The sequence below is a fragment of the Rattus norvegicus genome, chromosome Y (assembly GCF_036323735.1).
Source record: "Rattus norvegicus strain BN/NHsdMcwi chromosome Y, GRCr8, whole genome shotgun sequence".
NCBI classification, from domain to species: domain Eukaryota; kingdom Metazoa; phylum Chordata; class Mammalia; order Rodentia; family Muridae; genus Rattus; species Rattus norvegicus.
This window is the reverse complement of record NC_086040.1, coordinates 9,586,493-9,602,691: the sequence shown is the minus strand read 5'-3', so window position 1 is coordinate 9,602,691 and position 16,199 is coordinate 9,586,493.

The following is a 16,199-nucleotide window of genomic DNA, read 5'->3' as shown; positions in this document are numbered from 1 at the left end:
CCATAGGAGCCCTGACGGGTCTGGATAATTGATATTGTTGTTAAATACAGTCTTCTTCAGCTCTATCATCCCTTCCCCTACATCTTCCATTGGGATCTGTAGGCTCATTTCAATGGTTGGCTGTGAATATCTACATCTGTATCAGTCAGGTGCTGGCAGAGCCTCTCAGAGGACAGCCATACCTGACTCCTGTTTCAAGCACATCTCAGCATCAGCAACAGTGTCCATTTTGATGTGTGCAGATCTCTGGATGGCCTTTCTTACAGCCTCTGCTCCATATTTACCCCTGCATTACAACTAGACAGGGAGAATTCTGATTTAATAAGAGATGGGTGAGTAGTCCCATCCTTACACTGTGGTCATATCTATCTGCTACAGTTGGTCACTTCAGGTTAAATTTCACTGTTGTTGTTGATGTTGTCTAATGTCATCACTTTTGGGTCCAGAGAACCTGTTGCATCCTTTGTATCTGGGACATTCTAGAGGATACCTCCATCCTCCAATGTTCCTTCTTCCTATACTCATTCTCCTGGTCCTCCGTGCTTATCTCCTGTCTCTTCCCACATCTTATCCTGCTCTCCTATTTTTCCATTTAACTCCCCTCTCCCACACAGGGTCCTTCCTCCATCTGAATCCCATGATAATTTTCTTCCCCCTTCTTATTGGGATTGAAGCAGCCCCTCTTTGTCCATTCTTGTTAAGCTTCAGAGTGTATATGAGTTTATTGTGGATATTCTGAGCTCTTGGGCTAATTTCCACTTAAAAGTGATTGCATTCTATGTATGTTTATTTGTATTGTGTTCCTTCACTCAGGAAGATGTTTCTAGTTTCATCCATTTGCCTATGGTCTCCTTATGGTCTCATTTAAATCTTTAAGGGATTTTTGTGTTTCGTCTATAAGGGCTTCTATCTCTTTAAATCTGTTGCTTTGATGGAATTATTTATGTCCTTCTTAAAATCCTTTAACATCATCATGTTAAGTGATTTGAAGTACAAACATTTCTTTTTCTTTTCTGTTGTGTTGAGGGTATCCTAACCTTGTGTTGGTGTGAGAACTGGGTTCTGATGATGTCATGTAAACTTGGTTTATATTGATTAGGATATTATACTTCCCTCTCTCCATCTAGTTATCTCTGCGGTTAGCTGGTTTTACTGTCTCTGAGAGTGGATTGATCCTCCTGTAAGCCTATGTGTCAGGACTACAGGAACACTAGCTCTCTCCTGAAGGATGTTGTGTACCAAGAGCTGTGGATCAGGTTCAGCAACAAGGAATAGATAGAAACCAAAAGTATCCTGTAATAGACTGCCCCTCTGTTCCTGGGTTCTGAGGGCTCCAGGTAGTTCTTTCTGAAAAGTGGTAGTCTCTTCTGTGATTTTGAGTGTGTCAGCACTCCTGGAAGTCCAGACATTTCCTGGTGGGATATGGGGAGAGAGAGATGAGGTACAGGTTCAGCTCTTTAAACACAGCTTTGGGTCCACTTGGTTTTTAATCCTTCACTGAAAGAGCTCACATATGAAATTTGACTCTGTGACCGGTAAGCCGCTAGGAACGATCATGTCTTTGTATTTTCAGAGATGGGACCATAAATGATCGGCACCTCGCATTTTTACATGGGTGTTATCAATTAAAATTAGATATCTTTTTCTTTTAAGTCAAATGTATCCCTAGCTGAGATATTGCTCACTCAACAAAGCATTGCTGTTGAATATGAAATAGACTATCATTGAATAATAAAAATGTTTAGTCAATGTCATCTAGGTCATTGAATTGTAATATATTGAAGAACTCACATAAATACTTCATGATGATTTAACCAATGAATGGAATGCATATTCATTAAAACGAAGAATAGTATAAAGTTTATTTTTACAACTTAATGAATCATGTAATAAATGATACGTCTCCATTTATGTACCAGGCTCCATAATAGTGGTTTAGTTTAGGAATGAATAAAAAGTATTATGTGCTTTCTCTTATAAAAATTGCATTAAGATATAAGAAAAAAGAAAGATGAGTGCATAAATCAATGTGTTGGCGTTGATTCTATGCAAATGAAGAATCTATTTTAGAAATAAGGTCATGAAGATTGTCCAAGGAAGTGACAGCTAATTTAAATTAGATGAAAAAAAAATTGAACTATATTTCGGGCAATTTTACTATGGATATAAGGTCAATAAAAGGAAAAGAGCTTGCATAAACAAAAAGTATATGTGAAAATAGTTTGTATAGATTAAGTGACGGAAGAGAGGACCAAATAAAGCTGAAGTTTAGATATCACATATGGGCTTACAGAAACAATATGAGAGATGTAAACGTTTATTTATAGAAAACGTCTAAGAAATCATTGAATAGTTTTAAAGAACTGTTTAACTCTCTATGTACATACTAAGGTACTCTGGTTACTTAAGTATTATTAAATGATACATAGAATGATTTGAAGGATGTTTTTGAAGTCAATCCGGAAGTAGTTTCAGTGATAAAGAAAAAGATTCATATCAGACACCTATGTTTGAAATTTATGTGTTTGGTAGTAGACTGATTATGGTGAGGGTCTGAAGAAAGAAAGACAATGTCTTGTTTGAGCAAATGAAAATATGTTGGAATTATTTACTCTGATGTGGAATATTTCATGATAAGTGTATTTAGGAGAATTTTAAAGGAATATATTTTAGATCGATTTACTTGAAGATGCTTGAGAGAACCTCTAACTCACTAGAAATTCCTATTTACTGTTCAATGTTTGGTGATTTAAGCCATTACTCAGACGATGAATTAAAAGCTGTTATATAACAAAAAAATACTTTAACAGATATATTTTTTCACATTATACCTGGTAGTTCTTATTTAATTAAGAGAAAACCTATGCTTACATTAGATGCTTGTTTAGTACATGCGGACAAAGAATTTGCCCATTTACTTACTGCAAACATTGTGGATTGCAATTAGCATTTAATCCAACTTTATGGGAGTTGACACAGCTGTTTGATTAGAATATAATAGCTCTTAAATGTGAATTTCACAGAAAGAAGTGATTTGCTCATATTTTGTAAAGTTTCAAACTCTAGAAGTGTAAAAATAGTTAATAAATATCTAGCTCTTCTACATTTTCTCTTAGGTATTTTAGCATGTTATGATATTCATGCAAAAATTCCTTATCCAGATGTTTTGTAACTATAATATACAGTACTATTAAACATATGCACAGCATTTTACAACTATGAATGATATATGCTTTCAGAAAATTTTCATCAATTGAGCCAGAAATTCTTCATGACTTCAACACAACATGGCCATTGGGAACAGAATAAACCACAAATAAGGAAGTGCAGAAAGTGATTGACACACGCAAAATTCTTAGTTTTAAAATTAATAATCATGCTAGTTATGGGATAGAGCTTTGAAAATAGAGTCAATGACAGGAAGAAAAACACTGAAAAAAGTATTTAAATATAATTTTTAATAAATAAAACAGTGCATCTGAAGGTCAGCTACATTTAACAAAATGACCCTGTTCTTCTGCAACGATTAGTTCAATGCTTTGTTTTTTGTTCCTGGTTATTCTTAATTAAATGAACATTCAGTTCAGCTGATCTAATATTCCACATTATGTTAATGTTCTTCTGTATCTTTAGATATTAAAATTATAGAGAATTTTTTGACTAGAATAAAATTTTATTGTTTCCTTATCATATGAGAGAAGCAATTATTACAGTGAATGGATACCTGATATTTTCTAAATAATCTAAATAGAGGTTTAAACCATATATATTAGATCAATCATTCATACCTTCTCCAAATGAAACTCATTAAATGTTTCTACACATAGAGTACCTAAGGGAGTGATATATAGAAATAAAAACATCACCAACGCCGCCACAATCATCTATTATCCCCTTGATGAAATCCAATACTAGGAAGAGAAGATGGTACAGACACATTGCAGGATAGATCAGCATCATTTAATATGAAGATTGAGCTGGAAAGTTATTTGAACTAAGTATAGTTAAGAATAATGTAAACAAGTTTAATGTTATGAGAACTAGTTTACCAGTTATGGTTGCCTTATTCCTTCTTAACTTGGGCAGTCACAATTTCTGCTCTGTGGAATGAGACAGTCTCCACCTTCTCTGCCCTCACATATTTCAGTTTGTCATTTGGTTCTAAGGATTTCCATATACGTGGCGATTAATTTTTCTTCTAGGAAATTTGAAATGTTCATATTTCCTGACTTCGGAGAGAGTGTTAAAAACAAATGGGAAGTGAGTGACATACCATAACTCTTCTGTATTATCAAAATTGGTTTTTTTCTTGGGGATGGGATACTTGAGGTGAGAAGAAAGGGAAGGTGCTGCTTTATTTGAAATATGTTCTTACCTCATTCTGTGCCCCTGTAAAGGGCCTAGCCTTATCTGTAAGGCCTCCGCATGATCCTGTCACTACTCCACTGCCTTTCTCCTACAGTTCTTAATTCTAGATCTTGCTTGCCACTCTAGGTTTCAACATGTCCAGATTCAGCTCATTTCACTGTGATCCTGCTCTGAAACATACGCAAGTTTTTTTTTTCTTTGTTTCATCTTCAAACGTTTAAATGTTTATGTTAATTTTTGTTTAATGAGTTTTACGGAAGCCTTAGAGGAGAATAATTCATGGATGTCTGTTATTATTGGAATGAGAAAATAATGAAAAAAAAAAACTCTTTTTAATTTTACAAGACATTTTCACTTCTAAGTATTTCTCTTATAAAAACCCACCATGCTAGTTTATATCCCTGTCGTGTGCAGAGTTCTTTCTTCCCATTGCTACTTGAATACTGCCTCTTAGAACTTACTGCAGAACCGGAAATGCTGGCATACAGGAGGAAGGAGTTGATTCTTCTACAGTTTTCTAACCCTTTTTTAGATGTATCTTCCTACTCTCTTGTGCTATTTGAATTAATTTGGATCACTGTACTAAATAGTACAGTACAATAGTCCTTGGGCCTTGAAAATATCTGTTATTAATGCCTTGTCATAGTTTTACAGCTCAGGTTTGGGCCTAATTACATTTTGGAACTTTAGTCCAAGAAGTTTGTGAGCTTGGAAAAAACCTAGAGAGCAGATATCAATACTTTCAAATGGTATTTTAATACATGAGGGCTCTAAAAACCTTTAATAAACCATGGAAAAGCAGTCTGAGATTCCTGTTTCTGTAAAGTACTTGAAAAACAAGAAAGGGAGAAAGACCATGGCCCACTCACTTTTGTCTTCACATAGTGTGCTCAAATGTGACTTTAGTTTTGGTGCCTTTTATGGTTAGAACGTAAAGTTGATTGTGGTGGTGGGCATTAATGGTTTGCTTCTATTAATATACCCTTTTGTTATTGTTTTGTTTTTTGTCTTCATCATTCCCATTAGGGCAATGGTTCCCCACTTTGTATAGATAAAAGGTGGGTTCAGTCCAGCTATTATTGTCCTGGGGAACAACCCACAATTTTGGGAACAAATGTTCACAACTATATAGTTGACCATGGTTTGAAATTCTTCCTTGCCATCACTCTCCTGTAGCAACATAATTGTTTACGTCCGTTTCACTTAATTGTATTGACCACCCTATAATCCCATTATGTATCTGAGTGTAGGGGGACAGGGATTCTTTGTATGTGGTTTATTTTCCGTAAATTATTTACCACCACCACATGAGCACAGCATACTACCTGGCAATATTGCATGCTGGGACCATTGGGGAAAGGTAGTGTGAAATTCATCACTCTTCTTTGTGTCAGGGATTCTTATTTTTAATAACTAATCTATCCTATTGAAATATCTAATTAACTCTTATATTCTCTTTCATATGTGGCTGCTGCTGTGAATAAATTGCATTTTTCTATTGATAAACAATAACAAAATCCCATAAAGGCACGAACATACATAGAAAGGGAAAAGTATTCACAAAGAAAAAATGCATTTAAAATGGAGAAAAAATATTAGCAAAATGAGATCAAAAGTTATAGTCAGAAATTATGAAATTTAAAATTTCATTATAAAATTACAAATTTGTAAGGTTAGATAATACAAATATATATTCAAACAAAGAGGAAAACATTAAATGCAATGTATGCACAAAGAGTTAACTCAAAATGTAGTATATAAACCAAGATTGGAATGGAGAAGTCACTTTTGCTAATGTAGAGGCAAAAATGGAAGAACTACCAAGAGGTTTATCCCAGTCTTTTTTGCATAGCGACAAATTATCAAGAAAGATGATGTTTCAAAAATACCACATAAATAAATCACATATACAAAAAATATTAAACTATAGAAGAGAAGCCCTAGTCCATGGTGGTTTGATAGGATGCATAGGATTAATTACTTCAATATTCTGGTATCAATTGAGGCCTGATATGTGAATGAGTATACGGTCAAATTGGGAGAAGTTACAATGAGGTGCGTAGGAAAAGGTATATTCTTCTGATTTAGGATGAAATGTTACCTAAATATTTATTAAATCCATTTGGATTTTGTAAGTTATTAAAATAACTTTTGTTATTTTAACCATATCTGTTTAGTTTCAGTTTCCATAAATTGTCCTTTGATGAGAGTGCAGAAATGAATTCTCCAACTATTTATTGTGTGTGGTGCAATATTTGCTTTGAGCTATAGTTATGTTTCTTTTATGAATTTTGGTGTCCTTGCATTTGAAACATAGTTGTTCAGAATTGAAAGTTCATCTTAGTATTATTTTACTTTGACAACTATGGTTCCCTTCTTTATCACTTTGATAACTTTTTGTTGAAAGTCAATGTTGTTCAGCATATGAAAGGCTACTCCAGCTTGTTTCTTGGGAACATTTGCTTAGAATTTTTCCCCATCCTTTTACCCTGATATATTCTGTCTTTGTCTCTAAGGTGTATTTTCTGTATGCAGCAAAATCTTGGATCCTCTTTATGTTTTCAGTCTCTTAGTTTCTGTCTTTTTATTTGGGGAATTGTGTCCATTGATGGTAAGATATATTAAATGAAATGGACTATTGCTTCCTGTTATTTGGTTGTTAGAAATGTAACTACAATTGTGTGGCTGTCATCTTTTGGGTTTGTTGAAAGATTAATTCCCTACTTTTTGCTAAGGTGTAGTTTCCTTCTTTGTGTTGGAAGTTTCCATCTACTATCATTTGTAGGGTTGGATTTGTGGAAAGATATTGTGTACATTTGGCTATGTCATGGAAAGTCTTGGTTTCTCCATCCATGGTAATTGAAAATTTCACCAGATATCCTAGCCTGAAGATCCTAAAATGAATGCACACAACTATGGTCACTTTGTCTTTGACAAAGGTGCTAAAACCATGAAATGGAAAAAAGACAGATTTTCAAGAAATTATGGTTGAACTGGATGTCAGCATATCGAAGAATCAATTATGTATATAAACTCCCCGGGGGGGGGGGGGAACAAATGATCACCTTTTTATATGCTGATAAAAAAATTTAAAAAATCAATATTTCTTCATGTTAGATGTCTTGGAAAATATTAGGACTTCAACGCCTATACTTAAACATAGTAAAAGAAATATTACAAAAAATAAATACATAAATAAATAAATGGTGCCAACATCAAAATTACTGGAGAGAAATTTGAAACAATACCACAAAAATCACGAACTAGAAACAGTTGCCTAATCTCTACTTACACCATCAATATAGTACTGGAAGTGAAATCCACAAAAATTGGACAAAAACACGAGAGAAAACAGAAAAATTTAGAAAGCAAGAAGTTAAAATATCACGATTTTAGGTGATGTGATTGTATATTTTAGTGACCCCAAAAATTCCACCAGGGTACTCCTTCAGCTGATAAACAACTTCAGAAAACTAGCTGGATGTAAACTTAACTCAAATAAATCAGTAGCATCCTACTTCAAGGATGAACAGTTTTTGGAGAAATTAAGGAATTTACAGCCTTCAAAATAGTCAAAAATAATAAAAGAAATACCTCAGGTTGACTGTAAACAAGCAAGTGAATGTTCTGTATGACAGGAACTTCAAGTCTCTGAAGAAAAATATTGAAGAAGATCTCAGAAGTTGGAATAATTCCCATGCTCATGCATGTGCAGGGTTAATATTGTAAAAGTGGCCATCTTGCCAAAAACAATCAACAGACAGATTCAAGGCAATCACCATCAATATTCCAACACAATTCTTCACAGAGTTAGAAGGAGCAATTTGAAAATTCAGTTGGAATAACAAGAACCCCATGATAGAGAAAAAGTTCCTCAACAATATTAGAACTTCTGGGGCAATCACTATCGATGACTTCAAGCTGTATAACAGAACAATAATAATAAAAATTTAATGGGAATTGTAAAGAGACAGTCAGGTAGATCAGTGTAATATAATTGAAGGCCCAGAAATGAAGGCACACACCTATGGCCACTTAATATTTGACAATGAACCAAAACCATCCAATGGAACTATTACATTTTCAACAAACTGTTCTCATTCGACTGGAGGTAAGCATGTAGAAGAATGGAAATCAATCAATTCTTATCACCCTGTACAAAGCTCAAGTCGAAGTGGATCAAGTATCTCCAAACGAAACATATAATCTTAAACTAATGGAAGAAAAAGTGGAGAAATTTACTGAACAGAACACCAATGGCTTTGCTCCAAGATCGAGAGTTGACAAATGGGACTTCATAAAGCTTTTGTAAGTCATACGGCACTGGAAATTGGAAAAAAGGTAAATACAATAGGTTAAGAAAAGATCTTTACCAATCTTCCATCTGATAGAGGGCTAAAATCAATCTATAAAAAGACTCAAGGAGTTACACTCCAGAATATGAAATAGTCCTTTCAAAAATGGTGAATAGCACTAAACAAAGAATTCTCTACTGAGGAATATCAACATCCTTAGCCGTCAGGTAAATGCAAATCAACAAATTCTGAAGTTACACAGCACACAACTCAGAATGGCTAAGATAAAAAATTCACAACCGATTCTGACAAGGAGGTGGAGAAAAAGGAATTCTCCTCCATTGTTCATCAGATTGCAACTGGTATAACCATTCTGGAAATCAGTCTGGAATTTTCTCACAAAGTTGGATATAATACTACCTGAAGATACCACAATCCCATTTCTGTGATATATACCCAAAAGATGATCCAACATATAAGAAGGACACATGATGATACAGATTGAGTGCAACCTTTCCTTTTTATAATAGCCAGAAGCTGAAAAGGAACCAGAAGTCCCTCAAAATAGTAATGGTTAAATGGAATATAATGCATTTACATACCTGTGTTCTTCTAACCTATCAAAAACAATGTTTCCATAAAATTCTTAGGATATATTAGAAATTATCATTCTGTGTGAGGTAACCTAGTCACAAAAGAACACAAATGGTATACATTTATTGGAAGTGTGTATCAGCCGAAAAGTGTGGAATAAATAAGAAAGAGTTCACAGGTCATGTTAAGCCCAAGCAGGAAGAAGACCAAAATGCAGATGTTACATTACTTCTTAGAAGGGATAAAAAATATTCATGGGAGGAAATTCAAGGATAAAGAGTTAAGAAGGGACTGAAGAAAGGGTCAACCAGAGACTGCTTCATGTGTGGATCTGTCCCATATGCACTCACACAAACCAGTCACTATTGCTGATGCCACCAAGTCCTTGTTGACAGGAGTCAGATATGGATGTCTCATGAGAGAATCTGACAGAACCCTACTGACATGGTGAGGATGATTGTAGATAAACATTGGATTGAACAAGGGGGGGGGGATTCAATGAAGTTGTTAGAGAGTATACTTGATGATCTGAAGGGGTTTGCAAAAACCCAGGAAGAACAACAATATCAACCAACCAAACCCACCAGAAATTTGAGGGATTAAACCACCCACTAGTGAGTACAGATTGAGGGACCAATGACTCCAGCCACATATGTGGCAGAGGATTGCTCTGTCTAACATCATTGGAATTTAAAGCCCTTTATCCTGTGAAGGCTTGTCTCCCTGATGTAGGGTAATGCCAGAGCATTTAGGTTGAAGTTGACTGGTGCGAATTTTAACAACCTCACAAAAGACGGGCAGGGATGTGGGAGAAAAAGGAAAGGAAATAACATTTGAAATGTAAATACATAACATATTCAAGAAAAATTATTAAATAAAAATGATATCTTGTCTCATTAAATTAATAATACAGTAATTATCATTTGCCATTTCTGATATTGACACAAATATTAGAGTTTGGTACTAATTTCCTTTGGTATCTTTTGCTGTATATATAATATTTCCCTTTTTGTTATGACTTATTTAAATAAAAATGTATTTTACAATTTAAAGGAATATAGAATGAAAAAATTATTGACATAATTGGTGACTTCCCTTTATTAAAAGTTGGACAACTCCTTGAAGAACCTTTAATGGATAATATCAAAATAAGTTTATAGGATTTGTATATCAAATATTTTTTGTAAATAGCCACAGTCAGGAAATGATTCTTATATTTATGCATTATGGTATTTGATTTCAGGGAAAAAATTAAATGATCTTAGATATTATAATAATGTACGTAAGTCATTTATTCTTAAAATTTGTTCACAGAAGGAAGTTATCAATGAATACATATATGTAATATAGCACACATTTCTAATATAAATAGAGCAAATTATATATATATACTACGAACCAAAACTGAACAATCATGTTTAAAAGGAAGATATAAATTGAGTGTACCTACATTTGAAGTTGAGTTGATTCATGCTTCCATGTATTTCTCTCTAGACCCATAATTAAATAAATTACTGTTGGAAAAAGCTAAAAATGCAATTAGAAGGCTTAATCTTGTATACATATATAAAAAGTGCTTTGAAAAAAATACAGAACATATTTTCATATATATAAGTATATATACATTAAATATTATATATATATATATATATATATATATATATATATTATATACAAAAATTATCAGTGCCCATAAATTATCATTAACACTAAAGCAATGTCCTGGGCATATTAGAGTTGAATTATCAAACACACACACACACACACACACACACACACACACACACACACACAGAGTTACCTAAAATTCAAACTTATTAGCAAATAATATTCATTCAGATAAAATTAATGAAAACGGATGAATTAAATTTACAAAATAATGTTATCTCAAATGTATACTTTCTAGCATATAAAATACTGCCTTATGATATGTGGTAAATCTACACAAAGGAATTCTACTAGCTATCAAAAACAATGACTTTATGTAATTCATACAAATGGAGGGAACTGAGTGAGGTAACACAAGCACAGAAAAACACACATGGTATACTCTCATTGATAAGTGGCTATTAGCCCAAATGATTGAATTACCCTAGATGAATAGAACAGATGAAATTCAAACCGATAATCAAAATGTGAATACTTCACTCGTTCTTTAAAAGGGGAACAAGAATACCATTGGCAGGGAGTTGGGAGGCAAAGATTAAAACAGAGGGAGAAGGAACACCCATTCAGAGCCTGCCCCACATGTGGCCCATACATATACAGCGACCCTAATAGACAAGATGGATGAAGCAAAGAAATGCAGACTGACAGGAACCGGATGTAGATCTCTCCTGAGAGACACAGCCAGAATACAGGAAATACATAGGCGAGTGCCAGCAGCAAACCACTGAACTGAGAACAGGACACACGTTGAAGGAATCAGAGAAAGGACTGGTATAGCTTGAAAGGGCTCGAGTCCCCATATGAACAAGAATGCGAACCAACCAGAGCTTCCAGGGACTAAGCCTCTACCCAAAGACTATGCATGGACTGAACCTGAGCTCCAACCTCATAGGTAGCAATGAATAGCCTAGTAAGAGGACCAGTGGAAGGGGAAGCCCTTGGTCCTGCTAAGACTGAACACCCAGTGAACGTGATTTTTGGGGAGAGAGCGGTAATGGAGGGAGGGTGGGGACGGGAACCCCCCCAAAAAAAAGAAAAAAAAGAAATACATTTAAATGAAAATTCTATACATTCAATTAAACAGAAAATCTTCTAGATTTTTATAAAAAACTAATGAACAAAAAATATAGTTACCAAAAAGAAAAAGAAAAAGAAAAAGAAAAAAAAAAGAAATATGGGCAATTGCATTCTAAACACGAATATGCAATTGTATCTAAAACAAATGTACTATTTGGATCCAGGAGAAATAAACCTGTTTTCTTATAAAATCTGATAGCCTGTTAATTATTGGTGTGGGAGAGTTAATGATTAGCATTATGGCATTATGTCTGTTTTTTTTTTTTTTTTTTTTTTTTTTTTTTTTTTTTTTGGAGCTGCAGACCGAACCCAGGGCCTTGCACTTGCTAGACAAGTGCTCTTCCAGTGAGCTAAATCCCCAACCCCTATGCTTTGTGTTATTAATGAGGAGTATTTACGGGTCTTTTTTATTTTGTTGTTGCCACATACTTTTTCCCTCTTTCAATGAATTACTACAGGGTTATTACCATTTCTGTACTCTTGAGAATATCCTTAATTTTCAGAATGCGGTTTCCCACTTTTAGACTAAGATTGCTGAAGAGACATGGCTTCCTGGTGATCATGCTATGTAAAGTCTCTCCTCTTGTGTTGATGTGAATGATACATTTGGTCAGTAATAAATTCTAGGCTAGTATCTGTATTCTTTGAAAACGTGTTGGAAGGCGATCGAAGCCCATTTATATTTTAGAATATCCTTTGAAAATCCAGGTGTTAGTCTCATGTGATCAGCTTTACGTGTGACTTAGTCTTTTTCCTTCACAGTTTTTGTATTTTTATTTCTCTGTGCAGTTAGGCTTTGATGATGATGATGATTATGATGATGATGATGATGATTACTTTATTTTTATTATTATTTATTATTATAATTATTATATTTATTGTTGTCACCTGTATTATAATATTATATTATATTAACATTAATATTTATTATTATCATTATTGTTATTATTATTATGTGTCTACCTGATATTTTCTATCATTCTAGTACTTTAACAGGTATCTCTTTGTGGTTTGGGGAATATTGTTCCCAGAAAATCACATACAAATATATATTGTAGCTGATTTTATTCTCATGCTTCTCATAGTGTCCTGAACTTATGAATCAGGGACCCTGCCTCTGTTGGTTCTGATTGGAAAATAGAGATAATGATAGCCAGTGTCTAGGCAGGGCAGACAGAGCACGAGTTTCAGGACGCTTGCACAAAGTTCCAGAGAGGAAGAAGACATGGAGATTCTCCAGGACAGACTTTCAGGACAGAGAAGCAGCTGACATAGAAGAGCATGAGAATAAGCACACCCAGGAGAGCCGCCCAATGGTATCGAGGGCAAGAAAGATGGGATATAGATTTTAGCAAATAATAACGTGGGAATATCAGTGGAGGATAGTTTAGCCACTTGGAGGGTAGGAAGTGGCCTTGCCATTGAACTGTTAAAGGCATAGAAAAATATAAAGGCTGTATGTGTGTGGTCTCCATCCATAAACCCACTATCCCTATCCTCTTCTGCTGCCCTGTCTTTTTCAAATGTGTTTCCTCCTCTGCAAAAATATCCCCTTGTTGACTCCCCAGCATGACATTCTATTTACTGGAAGGTCCATCCTTGGAATGAAAAAGGGCTTCTCACATTGGTATAGAACATGGTCATGCTTTGCTACATATGCAGCTAGAGCCACCAGTCGTTCCATGTGCATTCTTAAGGAAGTTCTTTAGTTTGGCGGAGATATGGTTTGTGATCACTGTTGTCCTTACTAGGTTGCAAGATACTTCCACTCCCTTAATACATTCTCTATTTTCCCCTAATGGGACCCTGTTCTAAGTTCAATGGTGGACTGGAAGCATCAGCCTCGGTATTTGACATGATCTGGAAGAGCCTCTCAGGAGACAGCTATATCAGGCTCCTGTAAGAATGCTCTTGTTGGCATCAATAATATTTTTTAGGTTTCGGGGCTGTATGTATGTGGGATGGATCCCCAGATGGTATAGGCTCAAAATAGCTATTCCTTTAATCTGTGCTCTAAACTTAATCTCCATATCATGTCCTATGAATATTTTTGTTTCATGATGTCATTGTATTTGATTACTGAGTTACAGCACTCAATTATGTAGATGAACCACATTTTCTGTATCCATTCATGTGGTCAAATCATCTGGGTTCTTCCTAGCTTCTGGCTATCATGAATACAGCTGCTATAAACATAGTACAGCATGTGTCCTAGTTATATGTTGGGGCATCATTTGGGAATATGCCCAGGAATGGAATAGCTAAGTCCTCTGCTTATACCTGTCCAATTTTCTGCGGAAAGCCTAGAGTAATTTCCAGAATATTGTACCTCATTTCAATCCCACCAATAATGGAGTAGTCTTCCTCTTTCTCCACATTGTGACCAGCATCTGCTGTTAACTGAATTTTTGATCTTAGCCATTCTGCCTGGTGTATCTTTTGATTTGCATTACCCTGATGAATAATGACGTTGAACATTTCTTTATGTATTTCTCAGCCATTCAAAATTCTTATGCTGAAAATTATTTGTTTAGATCTGTACCCCACTTATAATAGGGTTATTTCACTTTCTGGAGTATAATTTCTTGAGTTTTTTGTACATTTTGAATATTAATTCTCTTTCAGATATAGGATGGCAAAGATCTTTTGTCAAGATATTAGTTGCCATTTCGTCAAAATGACAGTGTTCTTTGCCTTACAGACACTTTGTATTTTTACAAGGTCCAATCTGTCAACTCTTCATCGTAAAGTATAAGCCACTGGTTTGGTCTTCTGTTCAAGAAATTTTCCATTGTTATCATGTTTTCAAGCTTTTCGCCACATTTTCTTCTATTGGTTTGTGTATATCTCTTTTTTCTGGATGCCCTTAATCCACTTGGACTTCAGCTTTGTACAGCGTGATAAGAATGGATGGATTTACATTAATTTACATGCTGACATCTAGATGAACCAACACAGGTGTCATAATCCCTGTCTCTGTACCAATACCATATAATTTTTATCACTATTGCTGGGTATTCAACTTGAGGTTAGGGATGTTGATTTCCACAGAATTTCCTTTATATTGAGAATAGTTTCCACTTCCTTTTTTTTTTCTTATTCTAAATGAACTTGCATATTTCTCTTTCTAACTGTATGAAGAATTTTGTTGAAATTTTCTTGGGGATTGCATTGAATCTGTAGATTGCTTTTGGAAAAGGGCTATTTTTGCTATATCAATACTGCCTATCCATGAACATGAAAAGTCTTTCCATCTTCTGAGATTTTGTTCTTTTAGAGAAATTGAGTTCTTTTCATATGGCATTTACCCTTGCCTGGTTTGAGTTACACGGAGGCCTTTTTTTGTTATTTGTGATTATTGTTGAGAGTGTTATTTCCGTAATTTATTTATTGGTCTATTTATTCATGGAAGGTTACTGATATGTTTGAGTTAAATCTATATCCAGGACTTTGGTGAAGTTGTTTATCACTGCAGCAGTTCTTTCTCTGGTGGAAGTTATGGAGTCACTTAAGTATACTATCATATCACCTGAAAATAGTGATATATTGACCTCTACCTTTAATATTTTTATCCCTTTGTCCTCCTTTTGTCGTCTAATTGGTCAGGCTAGCACATTGAGTACTATAGTGAATAAGTAGGGAGAGAATGATTAGCCTTGTCTAGTCCCTGATTATAGAGGGAGAGCTTCAAGTTTCTCTTCATTTAGTTTGATTTTTGGCTATTGGTTTGCTGTACATTACCTTACTGTTTGTTGAGTATGGGCCTTGAATTCCTATCATTGTAACTCTTTGGCTATGAAGGGGTGTTTTATTTTGTCAAATGCTTTCACAGCAGCTAATGAGATGAAAATGTAATTTTTTTCTTTCAGTTTGATTATCTAGTGGATTATGTTGATCGAATTCCATATTGAACTATCCTTGCATTCCTGTTATGAATTCTGTTTGATAGTGATGGATGATCATTTTGATATGTTTATGGATTTGGTTTCCAATGATTTGATTGACTATTTTTTGTCAATATTCATAAGGGAAATTGGTCTGAAGTTCAATTTCTTTATTGGGCCTTTGTGTGCTTTAGGTATAAGCATAACTGTGGCTTCATCGATGTAATTGGGCGATGTTCCTCTCTTTGTATTTTGTGGAACATTTTAGACAATAGTGGTATTTGATTCTAGGAAGTGCTGATAGAATTTTCCA